Source organism: Ambystoma mexicanum, chromosome 3p (genome assembly GCF_040938575.1).
Source record: "Ambystoma mexicanum isolate Mex_15411 chromosome 3p, UKY_AmexF1_1, whole genome shotgun sequence".
NCBI lineage: Eukaryota > Metazoa > Chordata > Amphibia > Caudata > Ambystomatidae > Ambystoma > Ambystoma mexicanum.
Genome location: NC_090925.1, coordinates 162,260,765 through 162,288,633, shown reverse-complemented (window position 1 = coordinate 162,288,633; position 27,869 = coordinate 162,260,765). Strand labels below are relative to the sequence as shown.

Here is a 27,869-nt window from a genome sequence, read left to right as displayed (position 1 = left end):
CTGACACTTCATCAATTAATGTCCATACTCCTTGCGCACATTTGTGTAATTTTTGGTAAATGTCCGATATTGGTAAACCGACGAAAAAGCGCAAAATGTTGTCATTTCTGAATCCCAGCTCGCAGGAACATGGGGCTTGAACAGAGACCTGTCTTAATTCATCTGTAATATGTACATGTAATGTCAACCACTTGTGTATCTGGGAAATATGTATTTGAATCAAATTTGTGGGCAAATTGACCAGGAGAGGATCCTCTGACCCATAAACAGACCTCATCATGATGACAATCCATTTCCTTCCCCCAATCATGGGAGAGGGGAGAATTGGGCCAGTGACAAGTAGAGAGGGGCAGGCTCAGTTATGCCACTCACAAACCCACTTTCTAAACACATAAAAGCAGACAGTGCAGGACAGGTAGGGACATTCACTTTCCACTTTCTTGCGGGACGCTTTGCCGGGAGACTCCAGACTTCAAATCCATCAAACTCCAGAGACCAGAGATCCAGAGAGACCAGAGATCCAGAGAGACCAGAACTGTGCAGTGTTGTGAGCAGAACCGGTGCTTGACAGACCCAGAGAGCAGAGCTGACCCAGGTAGCCGGGACTTCAGAACCACCCGCTGGAAGCCCCGTCCAACCTGACCAGACCTTGACGGCTTATTTCAAAAATATAGTGTGAGTACTCACTGTGCCAAAACCCATCTCTTAGATTTTAAAGAATCTAATCCAAACTATTTTAGCCTATTAGATCTGCCTCCTAGAATCATGTCATTCTGTCATCTTTAAAACTGAAAACTGCCATCTATCATTCTGAGCTTTAAAATTTCAAATCCGAAAAACTACCTTGACTAAATCGGCCGTATCTCCCGGAACCGTTTGTGCTACGATTGAGTGAAATTTAACTGTCATCTTAAAGCTAAGATTCTAAGCTTTCCAATGAGCCTAGAACCGACTTCCTACTCCTTATAGTGCCTCCGTAATTACTCTCGACGCACGCGATAAAATGTGCCGCGATTTGACATTTTGCACAATTTCAGCCACGTGTAAAAATCAGCAGCTCCTTGCTTTCCTTTGCTAAAATTCGTTTTAACCTGCTAGTTACTCATAGAGCATTGCTAAAGTGAGCCTGAACTAATATAAACTAGATATCACCCACCCTGAACCTCTAGAGGGAATTAAAAGCATTTTAGCACATTTCTCACTTCATTTTCATCACATTCAAAGCATTTTGGGCCTGTGTTTTAAAATCATACCTGTTTTTCTCTAAGCTTGCTAGGGGGGAACTGCGTTTCGTATTGCATTTTGTTGGGATTCTTGACGACTGTGTGCTCTCAATTATTAATTTATTATAAAAGTGTGATATATATATATATATATATATATATATATATATATATATATATATTGTTTAATTTTTCAAATAAACCTATAAACCTTTTAAATTTGCAAAACAAATCTACTTCTTGGCTCAGTGGGGTCAGGGGGATTTTAAGAGAGGGGTGTTATACAAGGGTTCATCATCCAGATTATAACTTGCCATAAAAATATATAAATAAGGGCTTCCCTTGGGCATCCCAGACAAGGCACTGACTTAGTGGGATTGCTTGATGGGAGTTACTTGCAGCAGTGATAAGGCTGGAGGTTCAAATGGCGGTTAAGAGCAATGCAAGTGCAGCAGCACTTCTTGAGCTGCCCTGAATGACTAATGAATTGTCAATAGGGTGAAATTCAAGGTACATGACTCTGCCACTCAATAGTTGTTAAGAAGTGCCATATCCCAAGACCTTTACGCAATCTAACCCCTGAAGAATGACCACACAATAGAAGATCGCGGTTGAAATGGAAAGAAACATGTTGGGTTCTCTGACTGGTCTTATTGATTATGACCTAACAATGTACACCAGATAGATTCTTCTAGTTAGGGAGTCATTGTATTTACCTGTGTTTCATTTTTTCGAGTTTTATATTTATTTTGTGTCATTGGTTCATGGTAACAGGTGAACCTGGTTATGAGCATGTATGTTTGATTTATTTCTGCATTTGTGATATATTTGTTTAGTTGTGTTTAATTTATCATTTTGTACAAATATGCCGTGTAGATGATGGTTGTGTGAGTGCTTGTGAGGTATATGTATTACTTTAACTTGTTGGTTTTGAGGATGATTTGATGATTTGAAGTTTAATAATTGTGTTGCATTACCTACATTAAGTATCTGAGGTTTGTAACAGATTATTCTTACCAATATTATTTGACATATTGCATTTATATAATTAATTTTTAGTATTCCATCAATGGATTCTTTTTAGTATAAGAAGTTTACAATATCATTGATGAACAGGATATAAATATCATGTGTTCATGTCCAAATGCTGGTTTACTGTCTGGTTTCTATTGAGATGTGACCTTTGTAAGTAGTGGAGAGCCTTGTTACCTTGCGTTTCCCATTTTAGATGCATTATGACCCCGGTCTCCTTTTGTACCTCTATATACACTAGTATTCACCAGGTATGACCATAGTTTGTTATACCTGGTGTCCCTGTTTTTGCGTTTTTTGATTACATGCTAAGGTTCTGTGGTTCTAACTGGGACAAACACACTTGAAACATGGCTTGCAGCGGTTTGATAGTGAAGTTGAAGAAATCCTGACTGTCTTGGCTTTCAGGAGCTGTGAGACCTACTTTAGAGTGTCAAGGACAAGATGGTCCTTTTCTTGGTCTCCCATACCTGAGAGAGGCTGGAACACACCTTCAAGGGTCCATCAATAAGGTGAGGGCCTGGGTAGTAGTGTGGCTGGCAGAATTGCAGTTACTGTTCAAGGAGCAGTTCACTCCCAGTGCTGCCTGAGGGTGGTAGGGGATGGAACTTGCCTCTGCCATGGAACACCGGCCTGCACCTCATACGTAGAGGGCTTCAGGAAGGACTGCTCTCCCAACAGGATCCAGCAAAATGTTCTTGAAGGCTTGACGTCTAGGGTTGATTCAAAGAAGTGGTGGGAGGCACCTTATTTTAAAGGCAAAGGCCCCCATGTGACTGAACTAAGCTAGCCTGATTTTGGGGTCCAATCCCTGTTCTTGGAACAAGTGGACTTTGACTTCTGACATCACAACTGAAGTGATTTGTGCTACAGGAAGTGTATGGGAGAGGAATGAAAGATAGAGGCAAAGAGAAACAAGATGGTCGAACCTTCCTCCAGCTGTAAATATCTCCCTATGTCTACACTAACACCACCCCTTCCCTTCTCAATAGAATCAAAGGCCTTTTGATATGCAGCACACACTGGTGTGAGGCTACTACCTTTAAGAATGGGTGTGCCCTTTGATTCCTGTTCCCAGGACAACTTCCTGTTAAGTGGCTGTCTCTCCAGGGGTGGTGTTACCTGCCCTCACAAAGGAACAAAGAGAGGCAATCCCCAAGGGAACAGGCTATCCGTGCTGCTGCTAGCCGGACTGTGGTGGTAAGAATGTACAGAACCCTTCCACAGCTGAGCAAGGCTCACCAGGCTGACATGTGTGATATCAAATTGATGTGGCTTGGATAACTGACAGCCTATATTTACAGTTTTGTGAGCCACCAGGACAGCAATCTCACAGTTATGTCATTTTTGGCACAGCTGTGCTTATCTTAAATGCAGCTCCTGTGCTGCATAGACTTGGCTGTCACTGCAGCTGTCAGGTAGGCACCTGAGAGTTCTGAACCTGCTCTGTGCCACTGGAGAGCAGGCACTTCATATCAAGTTAACGATTCAGCAGGGCACACGTGTACACTATGCTTTTGGCATTTATCTTATGAAAGGGGAATCTGGTTAGCAGATTACTCGTTCATAGATAGAATTATCCAAATCATTTCATTAATGCAGATCAAAAAAGCCAGGCTTGTACACCCTTTCCAGATGGCCATCCCTCACACTCACTACTGCTCACTGATGCTCAGCACTGACACCTTTCATCTGTCCTGCTCCTTGATCTCTCTGCTGCCTTCAGCGCTGTTGACCCAGAGTGGCTTTTCCATTGCTGCTGTTAGGGCACCCCTTAAAGATTTGGAACCATCTGTCCAGCAGAGACAATCTAAAAATATTTAGATGTGTTGCAAATGCAAAGCCTGATAACGACGCTAATTACCTGCTAAGCGGTGGGCGTGGGACAGGACCAGGGCATACTAGTGCCTAGACCTGACACATAAACAGATACTATGAAAGGCATTAAGGAGTCCTGGCTGATCCCCTTCTCTTTATTACCCACCAATCTGATAGAATTGCCCCAATAATTTCAGTCTGTGGGAAGCATCAATATCATAAAAAATGTGTTCCCTTTCTAGGCTTTGGCAGGATGCTTCCAATCTGTCCATTGCGGAGCCTAGAAGGAACTCTTTGCTATTCGTGTGATGGAGGAACTACATGTTCTTCGTCACCTCTAAAAATAGAATACATGGTTTTATTTTCTGGATCTTTGTACATAAAAACGTTTGCTTCATTTCACCTGATCAACTGGTTGCAGAATGGGCAGAGTGGATGGCCAGCGGCGACTTCATGAGATAGAAGGCAACACTTTGATTTGGAAGCACAGGATGCAAAGCAGGTTAGGTGGGATGGAGCAGGTGTGCTTGTTCAAGGTGTCATGACACAGGGCCATTCATAGACAAACTGTTAGCTCCTTACGGCAGACTGTGCTGAGGCCTCCTCCATAGTAAAGGAGTTAATTGCATGTATGTATTCAGTTACTATGTTTTAATGTGCCCATGAAATCCAATGTTTACATCAGAGCCCATAAACAGGATAAGGAGAACTCTGGAGGAGAAGAGAGCTGGGAAGGCTAGGGAGTGGAAGCAGAGGAGGCAGGGGAGTGAGGAAGAGATGGAGGTAGCATGTTAAAAAGTGATGGCCAGCAGATTAGTCCTGTGGCACTGCCTCGGTGGAATTCAGAGGTTTAGTTTGCTGGTTACGTCTGATGTCATTTAGTAGATATGTTGGTCATTGATGGTGGAGTTCCACGCAGTCAAAGCTTGATCTGGGAGGACACAGAAAGCAAAATAAGTTAGGCAAGTGCTGTGGGACAGGTGGTTGTGCGGCCTCAAATTCATACCATAGTGGCAGTTTTGTTTTGTATGACTAGCAGTGTCTCCAAGCCAGTCAGTGAAAGACTAACGTACCGGGCATTGGCCTAGTCAAGTGTGGATATGATGTTTTTTTTGTGGAAAGAGGCCCTGTGGTGAGTTGTAGGTAGTGATGTTGACAGCCGGCTTCCGTTGTAAACACCTTGATATCAAGAGTTGGATCACTTTCTGTGAAATGCGAGTTTGTTATCAAAGACGACACCCAGTTTTGAACTTATTTTGATGGAATAGAGGACCTTGTGGGAGAGGCCAGATTGGCTAAGCGGTGGGGTGTAAGGTGGCATGCCTAGGGCTAGGATTTCTAATGTCTCCCCATTGAGAACAAGTTTGCTGGGTTCTACGTGATATTTCCACATTTTAAAGGCAAACACAAAAAGGAAAAATTTGTTTAGGCCGTTTTTTTGTGGTCCTCAAAATGTCTAAATACCCTGCCCTCCCCTTAATGCCCCTGCCCTCAGAAGCCGATCCCCTCCGCATACCCACCCACTCAGTCTAGCTTTCTATTAAATTGGGGGAGTTTAACTCCCCAAACCCTCCAATATCCTACCCCAACACCTCTCACCATGCCCAATACACACTCACTCCCAAAACACACATGCACACGAACAAAACGTTCAACACTTACCTCACGCAATCCTCCTTTCCTCTCTCTTATCCGCACATATCAGCCACTACGGGCACTCGTGTGCGGCAGTGGCTTGACAGTTCGATTTAGACAGACCGCTATGTGCGGTTACAGGGTGGTCTTTCTAAATCAACAAAACTAAAACTATTATTTCACTTATTATCAGTTTGCTGAAGTTATGAAGTTCGTCCATCATAATAGTGCTTTGAGTAATCTGGGAAGGAGATGAAAGGCAAGGATTGGATGCTGTGGGTCGAAATTGAGTTCTGTTAGGCTCTGATTGCAAGTTAGAGTTAGCGTACACTTCATATTGCAGGTTAAAGAATCTGAATATGTTCGCTACGTGACACAGGCGTGGGGGATAGGAAGGAACCTTGGAGTACTCCACATTTGGCTTGCTGAGCCTTGCCATAGAGTTAGCCGTTTAAGAACTGAAACTAGTATCAAACCAGTAACAGGGATGGTCGAGGACAGTGGAACGATGAACGGAATTGAAGGCCTATGTAAGAGGATTAATGGCAGAGGTTGGTCTTTTAGAACTTCACCATTTGGAAACTCTCTAATGTCCAGGAGAGCTGTTTCCATTCTGTAGACAGTCTGAGATTTGTGGAAAAGATTTCCACTTTCAACACATTTTTAAAGTTGTTTGAGCACCAGATTTTCGATAATCTTCACGAGGGGAAGAGGCATGAAATAGGGTGGTAGGTGTGGGGTGGAGCCGGGTCAAGAGTTTGCTTCTTAAGTGAGGTCATTATCCCAAGCTTTGGTCTCAAAGGAAAGCAACCATCTTCAAAAGAATTGCTATTGATGAACAGGAGGGAGATTGTGTGCAAGTGGTTCTGAAAAAAAGATGGATTTAGGAGCCAGACAAGGGCTTAGTCTGTTTAGTAAGGTCCGAAATTGGAGAAGTAGCCAGAAAACGTGCATGGAGGGAGTGAATTGGGCACATCACATGGAAGGGCGTTGCAGATTTTGCTTTTAAGCTTACAGATTTTGGAGCAGAAAAGATTTGAAAGTAGGCTGCATAAGTTGACCAGCATGTGGTGTAGCACATAATGGCACCAGTGCTGTTCCCAGCCTCAGGGAGTCCAATGATTTGTTGGGAGAGATTTGTCTGTGAAGAAATGCACAGCTTGCCATGGATTTGGGGTGTGCATTTGCATTTGATACATGTGCACCGACAAGTTCTTGCTGTGTGGTCACGTGGAAGGGATTTATTCACTAGTGAGTGCATGAAGGACCGCCTTCCCATTCCAACCAGAATACTCATTATGCCTACCTGTAGCCTCTTCTTTCACATCTGCCAGCCTACCTCAATGCAAACCGCTCTAGGTCGCTGCTTCTCGAGACAGCTCATCATTAGGCTTGTGAAGAAACTAGAGGGCAATAAAGAAGAAACAGGGCACAAGCCTTCTCTAGCTATGGCAGTGCCTACTGGAGCAACATCCCTGGGGCAGTTTGGACTAGTCCAATCCTCTTGCATTTCAGGAAGGAACTCAAACCTTACTCCTTTGTCAATACTGAGGTGGCACCAAGGCTCCTTGTGTTCATGAGATCCCATCCCCACAGCCGCAACATCCAATGCCTCATAGTGTAACTCCACTTCTTTCCTCGTATGTTACCCTCAACGGCATGTACAGCACTCTGTTTCTTCCTATCTATGGATGCGCTATACAAAATCCCAAATACAAATAAATGTTCTTGCCATTTGTTTGCATAAGGTATATCTAGACCGGTCTCAAATTGTCTAAAACTGTCTGCTTCCAAGTTTAACAACCTTTTATGTTCTCCCATTCCATAGATAGTGTTAAAAATGTAAGGGGCATCTGGGTTTGTAACAAATTACCCTGTTATGGATTTTCTAATGTGGAAGAGGGCTGCAGAGAGGGCATTTTTTGGATGCTCTGTTTTAACTTTCAGATGAATGCAACACACTGTAACATTTAGGAAGTTCTATTCTCTGGCAGAGAGGGTGACATGGAGTCTGTCATGGAGTGGATTATATTGGGCATGCTGAGTGGGGCACGGTCTCATATGTTTTTGAAGAGTAACATAGATCATTAATCTAGTGGCTGGCAGCACAACACTAAAACTCCCTCTAGTGCTGGTATTCAGTTTTGATGCATTCTTGATGCCATCGGGAAGGAGTCACAGGGGAATAACAGCCTAATTCTGCAGAATAAAGTGCAAGCTAGAAGAAGATGTATGCTTTCACGACCTCGAGAGGCTATCAGCTATTCAGAAAGTGTTTGGATATAGCCATTCCACACATATTTTTCTTGTCATTTGAAGTAACTGTGTATAAGATCCGTGCTGCCGGGCTGGGTGTGCGCGTGCCTGGTGCGCTTGGGATTAAGGTGAACATGGGACTGCTTTATTCACGTGCTTCGAGTGCCTACATCAACTGCGGTCATGTGACCATGCTCAGCGTACAGCCGTGTGTTCCCTGGTCAGGTGACCACAGACAACGCTACATCTACCCACAAAATAACATTGTCCACATTTCTTCGATCCATCGTCTTGGCTTTCGAATGGTGCAGCATGGTCTGCCCTCAGCATGGGGTTGGGCTCCTTCTAGAGCCTGTGCTTCTTCAAGAGGGGCTTGTTCCTCTTAATCCGAGTTGTCCTAATCTCCAGAGTACTCAGATGTCTCTTCGTACGGGCTTCGTCCTCAGTCCATGTCTGATCGCTCTGAGGCATACCATTGCATGTCTTCCTGAAGAATGAGCTGCTCCTTGTCACTGTCCACTCGGTTCTCTCGGCCGTTACCATGGATCCTTTCATGCTGGTGATGGTTAAAGGCAAGGGGTCAAACAGTGCCGTGTCCTTGTGGAACCGGGGGTGTCATACCAGGATGTGATCACCTACTCTTAAATTGGCTTCCAAGCCCGGCTCCTGTAGTCTGCGTATTCCTTCATTTTGTCTTTGGCTTTGTCATCTCCTTCTCACTTCCTGTTCTCTTTGGTACACCTCAGTATGCTGGTCTTCATGGGGTATCCTTGATCGCACGGGGTGACCAAACATCAATTCAGCCGGACATGCCACTGTGGAGTAGTGGGGCATGCTCCGATAGTCTTGTAGGAGCTGGTACAGTGATTGTTCGATGGGCATATGGGTGATGTTGGCAATGCTGATGGCCCGCTTGACGTTTGCCATGAATCGCTCGATGGCCCCGTTTGCCTGGGGCCATATCAGCGTAAACTTCCGGTGGTGGAATCCCATGTAGTTGGGGAAGTATATGTAGTCTTTACTGCTGAACGGGGGCCGTTGTCAGACTTGACCGCCTTGGGGACCCCCTATGCAGAGAATATTCGGTCCAATGCCAGAATCACCGCTGCAGTGGCTGTGGATGACACTATCTCCATTTCAGGATATTTTGAATGTTCATCCAGTACCACTAGCACATTTACTCCTGACCTCAGTGGGCTGTAAAAGTCAACCACAACCTCTTCCCATATTCCCTCGGGGGGGGGTGTCATGCGCAGTGACTCAAGGAACACTGGCCTGCAGGCTGAGGCATATATGACAAGACTTTAGGGTTGTCTCAATCATTTTGTCCATGCGCTTCATCAACACTATACCTCTGTGATTTTCATGTGCGATGTCAACCGCTCGCTGGTGTAGGGATGCCGGCAGCATGAACTGGTCTCCTTTGAGTATTAGTGATGAAGGAGGCAGGGATAGTTCCTCCTTAGATCTTGCAAGGGACATGAACAAGAGTCCAGCAAGTGCCTGGTTGTTCTGTATCAATGACTCAGCTAAGTTCCACCATCCATTCAGGAGGCATGAGGTTGCAAGGGCTAGGGTTGTGTCTTCCGCAGTGCATTTAGTAAGTTCTGCCATTGCGATGGTTTATAGCACTGCGTGGTGAATGATGTAATTGATGTACCCATCTGCACAGTTGCTTGATGTCTGGGATCCGGCTAGCGGGTGGTGGGAAAAGAAATCTGATGGATTTTCATCTGTTCCCAGTTTGTGAATGATGGTGTACTTATTCTCCTGCAGGCAGAGTCCCCATCTCCTTATCCTGGTTGTCATTTGAGCGGTCGGCTCTCCGTAAATGGTGATCTGTGATCATAGTTAAGGATTTGCCATATAGAAACAAGTGGAAATGCGTGCATGCCCAGGCGACCACTAGGGATTCTTTCTCAGCCTGTGAGTATCGCTGTTCTTCCTTAGTGAGGCTCTTGCTGGCATATGAAACTATCCGCCTCTGTGCAAGGCCACTCCCCGAGTGTTGGACAAGGATTGTTCCTGGAACGACGGGGCTAGCCTCTACTGTCACTTCAGTGTGCATTTTGGGGTTGGACATGCAGACGGCTGCGGCAATGTCCCTCTGGATTTTCTCAAAGGCATCCTGGTGGGTCTGTCCGCACTCGAAAAGGTGTTCCTGCTTCATAAGGGGGCGCAGAGGGGCGCCAGTGGTGGCCAAATCTGGCAGGTAGCGAGTACAGTAACTTGCCAGGCCCAGGAAGGATCTCACTTGTTCAATGTTAGCTGGGCGAGGGGTCTCCGTTAACACTTGGATCTTGTCCGGGTCTGGCTGGATTCACTTTTCAGAAAAGATGTGTCCAAAGAATTTGAGTGTGGCCTTGTTAAACTGGCACGTGTCTTTATCAAGTGTCCGGTTTCCATCGCTGAGGGCTGAACAGACTTTCATCAGCATGGCATCGTGGGCTTCCTGGGATTGTCCGAATATCAAGATATCATCACTGTAATTAATACAGTGCGGTATGTGGCAGATGATTTTCCAGATCTCTTTCTGGAAAATCTCTGTGGCTGAAAATATTCCAAAGCTCAGGCGTTTATAGCGTAATAATCCCAGGTGGGGGGTGAAGGTTGTGATGTACCGCGATTCTTCACAGAGTTCAATTTGGTGGTATTCTTTATTTAGGTCTAAATGGGAGAAGACTTTGGCTCTGTTGAGCAGATGCATCATATCAGTTATTCGTGGGGATTGATGGTGCTCTCTGACTACGTCTTGGTTCGGCACACGCATATCTACGCAGTCTTATTCGTGCTTCCAGTCCCTTTTCTGGCACTGGGACCACCGGGAGTCCCATGGTGTCAGTCCCGACACTGATTCTATTATGTCGACATCAACCAGAGTAGTTCCTTTTCCACCAGGTGTTGGATGTTAAATGGGATGCCACAGAAGTGCTTTGCTATCGGCTTTACTGTCTGGTCTATATGCAACCGAATCTTTATCCCTTTCAGTTTCTCGATACCTTTGAAGAGTTTGGGAAAGTTTGCCAATATCCTGTCGGCGGGCAAGATGTATTTGTCCACCATTACCTGATACAAAATATGAATTATTCCCAACTGAATGGCCGATTGGAAACTAATCACACACCCACTGGCAACTTCGGTGGCAAGGACATGGGTGAGTATGTGGTCCTGCTTGTTCTTGTGTCGACAGGAGGTTGTGAAGGCACCTAGGCATGGATGTGTTTTTTTTACCCCATATGCAACACTTGCTTTCTTAAGTCTAGGGCTTCGTGCAAGTTTTCGGTATTCACATTCCGGCATTGCGTTGATCGTAGCCCCCAAATCAACGAGGAAGTAGAAGTCATTTCCTTGAATTGTATCAGTAACGTGGGGCTATGTTCTGAGGCAAGACCCTCTGAATGCCCACAAGGCTCTGTGGGGCCTGAGACTGCTCGACCTCCAACTTCCAAAACATCTTCCTTCTCGAGCTCTCCGCTCATCCACCTCCAACTCTCTGAGGGTCAGATTCTTCTCCAAAGAGAGAGTTGGGGGCAGATCTATCTCGTCGGCTGGGTCCACCCTCTGGAACAGCCTCCCTGCCTCTCTCAAACTTGAGCAGAACCACCTCCGGTTCCGGAAGCAACTCAAGAGCTTCCTTCGCTTCTGCATTCTCTCTTCCTCTCCCCTGCTGATGCACCTGACTGCTCCGTGCACTGGTCACCTGGCCACCCTCTGAACTCGGGCCCAGGCTCCTGCATGTCCAGTTGCCCTCGCACTGCCTCCGGATTCCCCAGCACTTAAGGGTCTGTACCTGCAATCCTACAGTTCCTTCTCTCTGCACTTATGAGCCACCCGCTGGCTGCACTTGTGAGTTAACTTCACTTCCCTATTCACCTCCCCCCTGGCACTTCTCCCCTTCCCTCTTCCCCGCACTTGTGCGATCTGGATGGCACAAGGCCTATTAAGATCATAATTTTGTCCTCCCTTCTTTCCCTCTCCTAGTCTTGTCACACCTACAAACACTTGTGTAGAGGTGCGTTATAAATGCCAGCTCATTTAATATCATATCATTTTATACGGGGTTGCCCAGGGCATTCAGGTATCCTCTCTTCCTCCGCTCTTTCCTGGACTGGGATTTAGACTCGCTCGTGGATGGCGTGTTCATGTGAAGGTGGTGTATCCGCCTCTTTACCTTACGGCGGTTGTCCCGTGATGTAGAGTTCTTTTTCTAGGTGTGGTATCTCTCTTTGTGGTGTCGTGTCTCAGAGATCCTGGCCCTTTCTTCACGGTATTGCCGGGGATGAGACTTGTGCCAGTGTGATTTTGGGACCATTGGACTAGTCCTAGAGGTTTTGGAGTTCCGGCACATTACGCGAAAGTGATCTTCACCCCCACAGGCAGAGCATAGCGGGCCAATGGCTAGGTAGGATCCGTGGTGTGGGAAGTAGTACCCACATCAAAAACACTGCCGTTTCTCCTGGCGGATGTCTTGTGTCCAGTGTTGGTGCACCGTGAGTTTGCGCATGGCTTCTTCTTTGATGGTAGGTGCTGAGGAAATATGTGTTTTACTCAGAGTGGATATTTAAAGATCTAATGCTGAGGTGGTTCTTGCTAGGATGAGGATTTCAGCTAGCATGTGTGACACTTGCAGCAGTTTCTTTTTTAAGGATATAGATTCAGACCGCGTGATGACTTGTGACTTGATGGCTCCTCATTGGTGTGTAGATGGAATTCATAATGTTTGCCCTTGGATTTGAGGCGCGTTACAAACTGTTCCATAGTCTCGCCAGGGAGTTGCATCGTGGTATGGAACACGTGCCTCCCGTAGTCGACGTTTCAATGTATTGCAAATTGTTCATACAGTATTTCTTTGAGGTCTTGTTACTCGTACTTGATATCTTCTGGCAGCTCAAAAATGATGTCCTGCACTTCTGGGCCAGCCATAAGGATGAGGAGCCTTATTTTGCGCTTGTCCTCCTGTGGGCGGACGCATCAAGGTTGGTATCAAACTCCTTCATCCACCTGGTCCATCTAGGTCCTAGGCTGGTGGTATCTGTAGTGTCGAATGGGAGCAGAGATAGGAATGTTTCCCCCCATTTTTACGTTGGCACGGCCTGATCCTGGCCTTGCGCTGGGTCAGACATGTTGCTGGTGACAGGTTGGGCTGGCCTACCCTTTTGGATCACTTGGGCGTGGACACTGGATAGTCCTTTCTAGGCACACCTGCATGGTCACAGTGGGTTGAGGGCAGGCTGACATGGTGCCCTCAGGCATCCTTAATCATCCCTTGGATCCCATGGGTGACCCTGGTGGCTGGGAGCCCACTGCGGGGTATCTGCGTGGGGCTTGTTGTCTGGGGCTTGCTGAACCTGCTTCTGTTCCTTGGCATCGAGTGGATTCGCCGTCAGCTGGGCCGCTAACTATACCCCTGGAGATCGCCGTGTCCTCCTGCTTTGATGCAAGGCTTGAAGCCAGCAGGTGCCACTGCTGGCTGGTTTCAGTCCCCTTCCTTGGTGACAATGTTGCGCTGGTACTTCCATGTACAGCGCTGCGGGCGAGCAGCGAGATGACTGAGCCCCCAAAGTGTAGGCGTGCTGCTGGGCCAGCAAGGGAGGAGGCTTCCTCCGTGCGAAGCAGGTGCATTGTCCTGCCAGTATAAGATCCCTGCTCCAGGGGTGGTGCTGCGTGCGCCCGGGTGCGCCTGCCGCAACAAACATAACCGCTCAGGATTATGGTGAACATGGGACTGCTTTATTCACGTGCTAACCACAACTGCGGACCGTGCTCAGCGTGCCGCCGTGTCTCCTATGGTCAGGTGATCACGGACGACGCTACACTGTGTAGAGTTCTATGCCACCTGACTGACTTGATTAAACCTTGCGGTTTAGCGCTGCTGTATTGTCTGCTTGCATTTTCTGTGGTCTGCCGCTCCCCCTACATTCACATCAGTCCCCTTCCTTATCCGAGTAAGTTAGATATGTACAGAAAAAGGATCTGGGTACTTTAATGATCCTTTTAGAGCAGCAACAGACTCTATGGGATCATATGATTTGTGCCTATGTATAGAGTGCAATGTACTGGCCGGAGGATCAACAGACAAATAAGGACAGATCTGGGCTTAACTTTCTTCTTCATTAGTTTGGGTTATGACATGTGTGGGTGGGGAGTGAGGCCTATGGGGGCTTTCTACAGGAGAACAAAGAAAAGGGAGTGATGTCTAAACAAAGCCTGTGGTCAGGTCTAGGCCCAGCACAAAGTATGATGTCTGTGCTTTCCATGGAGCTGCATGCTCAGTCTGTCTCTATCGCCATGAGTATGTCAGACAGTCACTCACAGTTTCTGCTGGGTCACAGGGCTCGAGTACATTTATTTCTTGGTTGTCTATGGTCTTAATGCATAGGCCTGCTTCTTTGTCCTTTGCTACCTGTATTCTGGGTCATCTGGCTGGGGGCAAGCATCAGACGTCGGTACCACAAGTTGCGGTTACATTTGTTCTCTATTAAGACACTCTTAACTCTCCTTTTACACTTCTTTTGTACATGGTTGGAATTTCTCCCACTGGGCCTGTTGAAGGAGTCTTGTATGGCCAGCAGGACTACAACTGGCTCCACAAACTTTGAATCACTCTATGGGCCCACTCAGAACATGTGCTAACAGGTGGGCTTCCTTGAACTCATCCCCCTCCTCTCTATTTCTTGCCAAGGCCCTTCATCCTGATTTCCTCCCAGAATTCTTTGATTTCTGCCCTAGTACTTTCTTTCCTTCTTCAGGTGTTCTAACTCCACCTCCATTTTATCTTTCTCAATCCTCATTCTATTTCCAGGTGTTTTCCTCTCTCTCCCTCCTGTCCCCTGTTTCCCCCTTTCCTCTGTTACTACAGGTTTCCCCTCCTATGATGCTGACCTTCACCTTTCCTTGCCTCCTCTATTCTTTCAGGTGTCCTCTGCTCTCATTGCCTCCCTCCTCTCTCCTTTTCTTTATCATTCATTCCACCACGTTTTCTTCTCTCTGTGTTCCTACCCTCATGGCACTTCATCTCTCTTCTAAGCTTCTTCCTTCAAGGTTGTTCTTCTCTCCTCCTACATTTGTCCTCTTTCCTACTATCAGGCATTTCTGTCCCACCTTATTTTCTCTGTTCTGTTTTTATATCTCTCCCCTATCACCTCCTTGACTTCAATCTCTCTGTTTCTCCTTATCTTCTTTTCACAGTCACTCTCTTTCCATCTCTCTCCTATTTCCTCATTGCCTCCATTCTCTCTCTGTCCCTCTCTCATGTCCTCCTTGACTCCTATGTGGATTGGGTTTTCACCTCAATTCCTGTTCCCCAACCCAAGAGTCAAAGCTAGTTGGTTAAACCTGTTAGGTAGCCCGAGGCTTCAGGGGCCAAACCATAAACGAGGGATCTGCCATTATGGAGTCAGAGGGCTCTGTCAAGGCTGCTGCTTAGCTCTCTTATGTTACAGCCTGGCTACTTCTTTGCCAAGCTTGACTGTCATAACCCATCCTGCTGACCCGGCCCTTTGTTTGCCTCCAGATGCAGGTTTCTTTCCACATGCGTGGCTTGCTTCATGAACTACACACCATATATAGTGTGTCATTTGTCTAGTATTTTGTGGGCCAAGTGAAAAGAGGTACGTAGTCGAAGAAACATTTGATGAAGCTTTAATCATAGCGGGCCCACCTCCTCACAGCTCCACCAACCGTTCAACATTGAATCCCACATTCCAGTTCCACGAGCCATGCAGAAGGCATCACAAGGCTCGTGAAACTGGAACGCGGAAGTTCTTTACTTATCTTCCCTCTTATAACAGAAAGTAAACCACACAAAAGTAAAATACCGCAATGCAAAAGATATAATAATAGCTAAACATTAGGAAAATAAAAACTAACTGATATTATACTAAGAACTCTAGATATACACCATGGATTAAGTAACACAGGATTAAAGAGAAGGAAAGTACATTCACTGAACAAAGTCCTTTATCCAACCAGGTTTGCGTATGGGTCTCTTATTACCATCACAATTTTTGGCTGCTTGGACAAGTACGGTTGCAGAATCACAAATTTCTTTAAGTTGTCTTGTCACTCGCACCTCACTCTCATTTAGCTTTTCCTTACCCACTCCACCTCCAAGATTTTCGGCTCTTGCCAACCTGCCATGCAACCAGACTTCTCCTCCTTCCATAATAACAACACTGCCACGTACTGAGGCAATTCTTTTAGGTCCCAAGAATTTACTTTCCACACACTTTAATGTGGACCTGGGATTTTTTACCCATACTCAATCTCCAACCTTCCACACTCTTTTCTTGACACACTCCCTCCTGTCAAATGACTCTTTGCTCCTAGTTTGACTTCTAGCAATCAACCTCATAATGGTGTCTCTATCAACTGCCACTGTCCCTGCCAAACATAGCCATCCAGGACACAATTTCATTGCAGGCTCTCTTCCCTTAAGTGCAACAAAGGGAGATATATTGGTAGTAGAATTAGGAGTCGTTAGGTAACTCCACATCATATGATTCATTACCTCCCTCCAGGGTTGTCCATTGCACATTGCAAGTTGAATCCCCCGTTTGATATATCTATTTACTCTCTCTACCAACCCCTTCGCTCTTGGGTGATACAGTGCTGTTCTGATATGTTTGATGCCATAATCCTCCAAAAATGTCCTCATGAAATGAGACACAAATTGTACCCCATTGTCTGAAACCAATTCAGCAGGGCAACCTTCCCTGAGAAAAACTCTTTCCAAGAAAGAAACCAATTAAATTGCCGTTACTTCTTTGACTGCTTCCCACTCCACCAATTTAGAATGGAAATCCAATAGGACAAAAATGTATTTAAGCTCATCCCCTAAACCAGCCACAGGTCCTAAAATAGCTTCTGCCACGGTTGATCGGGTACCACATTAGGTATCAAAGGTACTTCCCGCACTACCTTGTTTTTGTCACTTAGTTGACAAGCATTGCACTGTTTCACCAGATCCTCTGCCATTCTGTCACCAGTAACTATGTCTCACTCTCCTTTTTGTAGCTCCCTCACCCAGATGACCTTGGTGAGCTAACTCCAACAAGCTTCTTCTCACACCTTCGGGAGGCACTATGCAACTCCCCCTCCTTAGCCTGTCACCCACTAGACTTAATTCATCTCGTATTTCCCACCATATCATATCTCAATTTATTTTCAAGCAATTCCTTATCAGGCCACCCTACAACCATCCATTGTTTAAGAAGTCTTGCTCTGCCAGCTCAGCTTCTTCCCACTCCTCTTGATCCACACTCACCAATTCAGCAACAACATACTCGTCTTCATTATCCTGTACATGAACTGTTTGAGCTTGATCTACTGGCAATCTCGATAGGCAATCTGCTACCAGATTTGATTTTCCTGGCACATAACAAACTTCAAAATTGTAAAGCTGGAGGCCGAGTCCCTATCTGCTTATTCTTGGTGATCCTGTAGCCCACCTGCCACTATTAAATAACTGTACTAAAGATTTGTGATCTGACCGTACTGTGTACCTCCTTCCTCAAAGAAAATATTTGAAATGGTTGACTGCCCAGAACATGGCCAACGCCTCACGCTCAATTACAGAGTACCTCTCCTCAGCCCCTCTGAGTGATCTGGAGGCAAAGGCTATCACCCTTACAACTTTGTTAACATCAGATTGTAGTAACGTAGCTCCCAAACCTAAAGTACTGGCATCGACCACAAGCACCGTACTATCATTGGCATCAAATTTTCCTATGGAGGGAGCCTGTACAATCCCTTGCTTGATCAATTTGAAAGCTTCCTCACATTGTGTGGACCATTGGAATCTTACCCTTTTTTTAATAAGGCCCTTAATGGTGTTGAAATACAAGCAAAATCCCTCACAAACTTGTGGTAATATTCCGCTTACCCCAAGAAGGACCTGACTTGATGTTTATCTCTGGGACAGGGAGTTTTCTGAATGGCATCCACTAGGTTTAGCTTGGGTTTAATACCTTGCCTAGACACTACATGCCCGAGGTATTCCACACTATCTACTGACAGTCCACATTTACTCCTTTTCATGGTGAGACCAGCTTCACCCAGCTTTGTCAAGACAACTCTCAACAGCTTGTCATACTCTTTACTAGACTCTGCATACACCAATATGTCATCCTGCAAAATGAATAGATTCTGAACACCCTCCATCACCATCTCCATCACCCTCTGAAAAACAGCAGCCGCTGAAGCCAACCCAAATGGCATTCTGCAGTATTTGAATGTTCCAACAGTGGTGAGGAAAGAAGATAGGTGTTGACAGTCTTCAGAGAGTGAAATTTGATGATATGCTTGTGATAAGTCAATTACAGGAAAGTTATTTGCCTTGTTCAACATGGCCAACTCCTCGCTGATGATGGGTAGAGGGTGACGATCCACCAAAATATTCTTATTAAGGTCTCTCAGGTCAAAACAAAGGGCCTCATTACACGGATGGCGGAGAACCCTGGCGCTATTAGCGCCATGGTTCATGCCGGTAAAATACCGGCACCGCCTTGGCGAAAAGGGGAATTACCGCCCCATTCCAAGGTTGGCGGGGCGGTAATTCCCTCTTCCACCATTGCCCTTCCCCATTCCCATTTTTGCCCCATAGGGCTCAATGGGAATGGGGAAGGCGCTAATTGCGGTACTGCAAATTGCGGTACCGTAATTAGCTCCCTGGGTCCCTTTGCGGGTTGGTTTTTAACGCCTGCAAAAAGCAGGCGATAAATACCCCAACCCGCTAAGGGACCTCGTAGTAAGGCGGTAAGGACTTACCGGTACCAGTATTTTACCGGTACCGGTAAATCCTTACCGCCATCCGTGTTATGAGGCCCCAAGTCTTATGTCTCCACTGGCTTTGGTAGCTACAATGACTGGCGACAACCACTCTGATCCTTCCACTCTCCCTATGATGCCCCTTTGAAGTAATGTTTCGATCTCCTCCTTCACTTTGTGTTTGAGATTCTGTGGAACCAGCCTGACTTTGTGTATTTTGGTAATAGCTCCCTTCTTTAACCTAATTTATTTATTTATTTATTTATTTGTGTATGGTTTGTTTAAACCTTTACAAAAAGAGATCACATAGAAAACAAAGAAAAACACTATAAATATTACATAAAGAATCGTTTTAAAACTATGGTAATAAATTATCATTTGATTTTCCTAAAACAAACCTAATATCATAATTTTATGAATTTATGAATTTAAAATTTCATAGTATAACATATCATGAAAGTGCACAAAAATTATTTAAAAAGGCAATGATTCTTAATTTCAGGACTGTTGAGTTGTTATGTCGAATCTGGAACCATAACAACTCAGTATCTACACAATGTAAGTAACTTATAAATTGCTCAAAATATCGTATTCTTTCTTTCAGGAGTGCAGGACAAACAAAATAAGGTGCTTCAAGGTTTCTTCCACCCCTTCTTTTTTACAGTATTTACACCAACGCCATTCATCCTTCAGCATATTCCATCTTTTTAAGACATAGTTAGTTTTAAGCACATCAAAGCGGATTCTCATTTGAGTTTTTCTAAAATTTCTTGACGGGTATTTTTCCAAGTAATACTCCAACCAGGGTTTAAATTTCCAGCATGAATAGGCTTGATTCGCAGTTTTAGATTGCGCTACTGCGTCCAGAGTCTGTTGCCAATCATTACATTTCAAGATGTTTTTTACTTTCAGAGGATTATTAGCGAGCAGTTCAAGAGATATACCTGCATCCCCCAGGATTTCTTCAATTTCTTCTTTCAAATTTGTACAAAACACATTTGTTGTATCTTTCCCTGCTACCGTATAGGGTGAATATATATTGATCAGTGAACATTTCCTCCATAATAGTATTTTCTTCCACACAATAATAGATTTCAACGACTGTAAGCCAAATTCGTATCTGATTAATTCAATCGATATACACTTGGGAATAAAGTATAGCACACCTTTCCAAATTATACTTTCTAATTTTTTCATCAGGTCAGTTTTTTCCAAGTGATAGAATTCTAGACCATATACTAATTTAGGAATACCAGACATGGTGTAAAACTGTTTTAGCGGTGTAGCTGTAAATCTCCCAAATTTCGCGTCAAATTTACGCATCTGTCTTAAAATCATGTCAGCTTTAGTTCTTAACTGTCTTTTCACAATTGCCATGGAACCGTTGCCTGTAAAATGGTATCCCAGGTATTTAAAAGACTTTTGAAAAGTAATTTTTTTCCCTTGACAATACCAAGATAAACGTGAAAGATTTTTCCAACACTTACCTAGACACATAATCATTGTTTTATCCGCATTAATTTTTAACCGAATGCTAGCGATAAACAGTACAAAAGCATTTATGAGTCTCTGCAAACCGACCGTAGTGCAGTCGAGAAGTAAAAAATCATCAGCATAAGCTAGCCATTCTATAGTGATAACACCTAATTTGGGTGCTATCAAACCTTTCCCTTTGATTTCATAACCCGCTCTGCAAACATAAAAGTTAAATAAAGTGGCAGCCAGTTTACATCCCTGTCTCAGCCCATTTGGAATTACCTGTTCATAAGATAACCTCCCTTCTGAATTTAGTCTGATTTTAATTTTAGTGTTAGAGTATAGCTCTATAATCATTTCAAGGAGATGTGCAGGAATCGCTAAATTTCTTAACATTTCCCATAGCGTGTGTCGGTCCACCAGGTCAAACGCTTTAGAGAGGTCCATTGCCGCCACAAAAATTGTGGCACCTTGTGTTTTGAGAGCTTTAGATTGCAGACTTTTCAATACCAAACCACCACAATCTGTGCCCAATTTCTTTCTGAAACCGATTTGTTTAATATCAAGGATTTTACATCTGCTAATCCAATCGTCCAATTCTTTTAATATAATAGACGTAAAAATCTTATAGTCAGGGTCGGATATTGCTATAGGCCTATAACTTTCCGGAGCAGACCTCAGGCCTTTTTTATATATAGGAATCACTATGGCGAGTTTCCATGATTCTGGTATTAATTTGTTGGTAATTATGTCAGTAAACAGTATATGTAAAATGTCTCCCCACAGGTGAATATCAGTTTTCATTATCAAACTTGATAAGTTATTTGGCCCCGGGGCTCCCGATTTTTTAGCTTTCCCAATCAACTTATTGTGAGGCGAGATATCCAAATCCCATTTAACCGTTTCCTTTTCTTGTATAGTGTTGGTGTTCAGTATATTTTCATCCCAAGATACCTCATATAAAGCTACAAAGTGCCTTTTCCACATATCTTCGCTGATTTGCGCAAACAGGATCTCTTTTTGCGTAATCAAAGTGTCATTTAGTAATAACCAGAAATTGGAAGTATTTTTACTTTTACATATCGCCAACATTTTTTCGCCATCCATTTGATCTCTGTACACTTTACTAGCAATTTGCCAATTCTTGTATGCTTGTTTCAATTTTTTAATTTGAATACTTTTCTTTGCTATTGGGTCAGACCCATTTTTTAGCTTACAAATTTCTTGTCTCAACTCTTTTTTTTTAGATAAGGTTTGATTGTCAAACACATGTATGTTTGTCTTTTTCTTAGAGTTGCTTATTTTGTTTATACATGATTTTTGTGTAATTGTATTTATATAATGAGTAAACCCATTAGTTGACAGATTTATTATTTTCTCTTCATTCGACATGTGTCCCCAGTCTTTATACAATGCGGAAGTTAATTTTTTTGTTTTATTGTAAGACCATCGAATCCTCGTACCTTTGCTATTGGTACGCATTTCTTCATCATAGACTGAATATTTGTTTTAATTTTCAGTGTGTGGAATTTCAATTGCAAGTAAGTTATGGTCACTTGTAGGCATTTCTACCACAGTTAGCTGTGACATACAGCATTCAAAACCTTGAGTTACAAAAAGGTAATCTACTATAGAGCCAAACCCCCTTGCGTGCCATGTCTGTTTGTAGTTGTACATTTTGGTTAAACCCATAATTTTCATAAAGTTCAACCAAATCGCACCTCTTCGTTTACTGCTAGGTAACATGGATCTTGATTTATTGTCTGCCGCGTCTATATCCCATAACAACTCATCAATCTCCACCTTGTTGAGATTGCAATCAGCATTTAGGTCCCCAGCAAGTAACACAAAATTATTCGACATAGTTTCCCTCCATACATCAATTTTGTTTATAAGAGTGTTAATTTCTTTCAGCAATTGAATTTCAGTGTATTTAAGAGGGTTCCAGTAAATATTAATAGTACATATATTCATACGAGTATTTCCTGATCTGATGTTACACGTAACAGCAAGGAAGATTTCTAGATCTGCCCATACATCTACATTCACCGGATCCAAAGTGAATTTACATGCAGTAAGTAGGCCACCCATAGGTCTTCCTTTATCGCCTTTTACCGCGTGTATCTGCCAAGTATAATAGTTCTCCCAGGACAGTTGTGTGGTTGCCCAAGTTTCTTGAAAGAACACAACATCAAAGTTACTCAAAAAATCAGTTACTTCTGTGTTATGCAACAGCTGTGAATGACCTCTTGAATTCCAGGATGCTATCGAGGCTTTACCATTGTCGCTAAAGTGGCTTCGCCAAAGTCTTTAGGGATTCAATTGCATTTTTTAAGGCAAGGGTCAAGCCTCTTAGTTCCACCTTGTCAGAGCGAACATCAACCATTTCCGATGTTTTATTTATTTCTGGGTTGGAATAAGCGTTTCTCCCCTGAGTCGAATTATTACAACCTTGCTTACGGTCAGGACAGTTATATTGATATATGTCAAAGCCTTTGCATTGCAAAGTTTCGGCTTCTTTCAGCAACTGCATTCTGACTAACGCTGATGGAATTACCAATCGAACGTAGTCAAATCTTTTTCTATGAATGAAGTCTACCAAAACAATTTCAGCAGGGGATATCATCTCCAGTGTCGGGATCATAGCAAATAAGGACATGATATAGGGGCGGTTCAAGGTTAACATTCTACCCTCAGGAAATAATGTAGTGAGTATTCGACTTGGTAAGTCAGCCCTAGCTGGGTTTTTTAAATCTAGTACTTCTTTGTTGTCTTCGTAATTTTCATACCACCTTTGTGTCTTTCTCACTTCTAAGTAAGGTTTAGTATCTTCAACTGGATTTTTATCATAGTTTTGTTCTTCAAGAATTTTTCTTACTATCTTATTAATATCTTGTTGATTAAGAGTCTTTTCAGCCTCAATTTCACCTTTGCCATTAGCACATTCGATCTTCGATTCTAGATTGTCGTTGATATCTTCTAATAGTGCGTTCAGGATTTCACTATCAGAAATTCGCGTTTCATTTTGCACCAAGGTATTGTCTTCGCTAGTTCTGTCATTGCTAGTGGTTTGTTTCGGGCTAATATTTTCTTGTATATTTTTTTGCTGTTGCATATGTCCAGAATTAGCCGAAATAATTGGGCCAGACGGTTTAATCTTGAGACTTAGATTCGAGTTTGAGACTTGTTTGACTTTATGGTCTTCTAAAATCATGATTGGACCTACAGCAGTGCCTCCCAGAGAATCATCAGTCTCAGTTGTCATGTTTTTAGATTTCGACATTGCAATTGGTTTTGTGGCATTGGCTTTAAACATTTCAAAGATGTCGGTTATGCCAGATTTTAATGAGGACAATTGTGAAGCGATATCTAAGGATTCCTTTTTTCTTTTCATCGTTTCAGAGATGGTTTTTTCAGAGGCGTATTATTTTTCCTGCTGCCCATACTGGGTAGCATTAAACTCATCACCTCTTACATTTGTGGCCTCTTCCATATCTGTTTGTTTTTTTGTGTGTTCCGTCTTGTCCAGACTGGTTAGATCTTGCCGTTCCGTTTCTATCATATTTTTAAAGTTCACATCTCTTAGGAATTTACGCGATGTCTTGGCAAAATGCTTGTTTTTGTTTTTGTTTTGCATCTGTAGTAGCTTTTTTTTTTTTTTTCGATATATTAGGTTTTTCTCCTAGTTTTTCACCGTTTGACGGTAAGCCATGTTCCTGAGTCTGGGCCGATGTCTTGGTCCCTGGTGAGTTTATTTCGATTGGATTACCTTGTGTCTGCGAGTCTTCTGTGACAATTGCTATGGGAATAGATATTTTTTCTGAATTCCTAGGATTCTCCTCTGTTTTTTTATCATTTGATGGTATCACTGCGGGTTTTACTACAGGTTTGGCTAGGATTTCATTAAGCTTAGCCGGTCCCTGCTGTACCGATATGTTAATTTGTAGTAGTAGATCCGTTTGTCTTTTTAATTCACTCAAGAGTAGGCGATTGAAAATCCCCATCAAAGTGCAGATATCTGTATTATCTGTTTTATCCAAAAATAGCTCATTATTAGAGTCTCTTCCATTGGAGATTTCTGAGACAGAGGTATCATTCGGTTGAAAGGTGTCCAATTCAGCTGTTCTGAATACATTAGGGGTGTCGTCGTACTGTTGTTCAATTGTATCTACTTCCCTTTGTGTATTGGCTAACTCATTCCACAAACCTTTCAAAGCCTCTTTTTGAGGAAGGTCAGTTAGTTCTTCAGCAAATAGGGACTGCGAGTTAACATTCAATTGTACCTCTTCAATTCCCTTATCTTTGCTTGCTTTTAGATTATTTGAACAGTTAATCGCACATTCTATTAATGCCTCTTCCTCATCAGATTGTTGTGGAGGGAGCGGTAAGGCAGCAGCTCTCGCTAAACTGGCTCTGCGCGTGGATACTGCTGCAAAGAAGTCAGCCCGTGGGTCTTTCATGACAGTTGGGAGTTTAGATCTTTTGTTTTTCATAATTACAATTCCCTTTTTTGTCAAAAGAAGTCAACTTTTAATACCTGTAATCTGTAGTTCCCTCTTTATTACCTGTGCTAGCTTCGATCTATGTTCCTTGAAAAGATGTTCAGCTGAAAGATGGCTATCGTAGTGTAGCTAACTGTTAATAGTGAACAGTAAACAGTCCTTTGTCGTCCTTCGAGGTGCGCGCGCAGGTGCGCTGCACCTTCGATAGTTATAGAGTGTGGGTGGGGTTAAAGGGGGAGTGTCACACAACACCAGACCAATGGGAGCTGCCTAGAAAGAAGGAAAATACCCTTTTGAAGTAGTTATAGAAACACAGGCAGTTTGTAAACAGGCTTGTAAACAGGCAGTCCATTACATGTCCATAAACTAACACACTCTATGCAGGCAGTCTCTAGCCAACTTTCATCAGTCACCGCCAGGCAGCTTCCTGTGTTGCACGATGAGACGTCCTCCTTCTATTATTCGTGGAAGCTGCACGGTGAGTTCTAAGCGGCGCTGGCGTATTCACACGAACGGCAATTCACTCCAATGTTAATTCCCCACAGTAAACAGTCCTTTGTCGTCCTTCGAGGTGCGCCTAATACAATGTTCATAACCTTTCAATCTTCCTAGATCCTCAGTGAACACGTGAAACTCTTTTTCCCACTGGTCTCTCACTTCTGCAATCGTGACAGGACTCTCTGCATTGGCTTGAATCCTTATAACAAGCTTCTTCTGCTCGCTCCAGCCTAACAATGAAGATCCTTCCTTGGTGACAAACACATCAGCTTCACAACTCCTTCCCTTGAATTTGATGATGGTTGGAAACTTTCCTAGCAAATCTATTTTGACATTGCCATACGCATGGGTTCTATGCCCGGATGTTTTAATTGTTCAATATTACCATTTACACAGTTCTCGAAGGTTTGTCTAGACATTATAGTCCATGGGGAACAACTTTCCACTTTCATGGTAACAACCCTGCCATTCACCATGAAGACCTCAATCGGCCCTTTGTCACTATTGGATACATCTCCAATTTCCAAAACATGTTTAACTTATTGATACTCTCCAACACTTTCTTCCTGTTCTGGGCACCTCACATTGGCATTGACCTCTATGTTATCCACTGAGGAATTCTCCCTACACACTCTGGCGAAATGCCCTTTCTTCTTACACTTGAGGCAATTTGCATTTCGTGCTGGATAACATGGATTTGACGAAACATGTCTATTGCTGCCACAATTAAAACACTTAATATTTCTTACATTATTGGACTTCTTGCTATTCCTGATCGTTGCCACCTCATTAATTTGTTGGTCCCTCCTCATACTAGCCATGTATTTGGACGTCTCTTCCATGCCCTTGCCACTTCCACTCTTTGCTCAAGGGGTAGGTCTTTTGACAGCAGCTTTTCTTGCACTCTGCTATTGTTAGTGCAGCGCACCAACTGATCACGAATGAGCGATGCTGGCAAGGGTTCAAATTCACACGAATGGCTGAGAGTTTCAAGTGCAGCAATAAAGGTTTCAACAGGTTCCTGGAGGTCTTGGCTCCTTGAAAAGAACTTGTGTCTCTCAAAGGTGACATTTTTCCTTGGCTCAAAATGTAATTATAGATTCCTGATTGCCACAGAGAACTGATCCTCCCCTGCTTGACCTCTCTTCGTGGGTTCTGACAGACCTTCGAAGACACTGCGTCCTTCGGTTCACAAGTTGAGTAGCAACACGGCCTCCTTCCTGGCAGGAGCAAACTTATCCCCCCCAATGGGAATCAAGTAAGTATCGAACAATTTCTTCCATCTGTCCCATCTGATGGGCGGGGTACCTGGTTCTGACAGAAAAGCTGGAGGGGGAGACATGCTGGCAGCCGCCATGTTTGCTATCGAGGTACAAATACTCTTGAGGTCCCTGTTTTATTGCGTTAATCTGGGCTGAAGCTGTGTATAACACTCTTCTTGTTTTATGGTATCTGTAAGATTAACTTTAAACTTAAGGTATGCCAAATGTGTCCCCCATAATCTTTTTGCCTCAAGTACTGGTAGGTCAATTCAACAACTTTACTTGCCACTCTACTACAGTTTCTACGGTAAAAGAAAAGCTAATATGTGTTGTCACTGTAGTACAGTTAATACGGTATCTGTTAGGCTGATTCCACACTTGCTTGCCACTCTAATACAGTTATTGCAGTAATGGAACACTCTGTTACAATCAATGCGGCATCTGGTTCAGCATTAGTAATTGTCACTTTTTTATAGTGATTACTGTAAAAGGGAAGCCCGTTTTCTCTTGTTGCCCTGCAGCTTTGCTGGTCTTCCTGTCAACCTATATATGTTACGTTGTAACTGGGGATCTCTTGTGCCTCATTATAATATCCCACATTGGAAACTCGGCAAGTGTGCGGGGCAAGACGGGGCAAACGATACTGCCTTACGTTGGCCGCCTCAACGCCCAGGGGAAGGGTGGAGCGGCTTGTGTAGGAACAGCAGTCAGCTGTTCCCAGTCTGATCTGTAGCGCGCGTGAGTCCCGTTGGCCGCTTCTACGCATAAGGGAAAGGCGGAGCAGCTTGTATATGGGAACAGTGGCAGCAGCTGTTCCCTTCCTGTATTACCGTCATTGCTCAGGCCAACGGCGTCTCTCTGCAGGAGTGTCTCTCCGCGCAGCCATCTGTTGCTGACTCGCACTGCCCATCCAGGACCTCCAGTGCCAGGCAGCGTGTGGTGGGCCTGCTCTGGACTATAAAACTTATCGCCAATGAAAAGAGGTACAGAGTCCAAGAAACATTTGATTAAGCTTTAATCATAGCGGGCCCACCTCCTCTCAGCTCACCAACCGTTCTACATTGAATCCTGCATTCCAGTTCCACGAGCCACGCAGAAGGCATCACAAGGCTCGTGAAACTGGAACGAGGAATTCTTTACACCAAGCCCACAATCTCTGCAGCCTTACTCATGCTGGAGTGTTGCTTCTGGGTGTCATAACCGGGCCAGTTGATTGTGCCCCCTTGTCTACGTAACAGGCTTAGGATAGGGTGGAGGCCTTAGGGGAGCCCCATATATTGCCTTAGGAGCTAGAATAGCTCTGCGGGTGATGCTCCTCAACCCCCAGCCTTTCCAGGGTACCATGCCCTAGCTTCTCCTCAGCTGCATCATCACATGTCCCACTGTGTTCCTTTGGAAGG

At 44.0% G+C, this 27,869-nt stretch overlaps 1 protein-coding gene across 7 annotated transcripts in view; it reads left to right on the top strand.

The window, feature by feature from the left end:
- LOC138580197 (killer cell lectin-like receptor subfamily B member 1B allele B) overlaps window positions 1-27,869 on the top strand; it is a 208,430-nt gene that overhangs the window by 156,866 nt on the left and 23,695 nt on the right. The gene's annotated exons all lie outside the window — the stretch shown is intronic.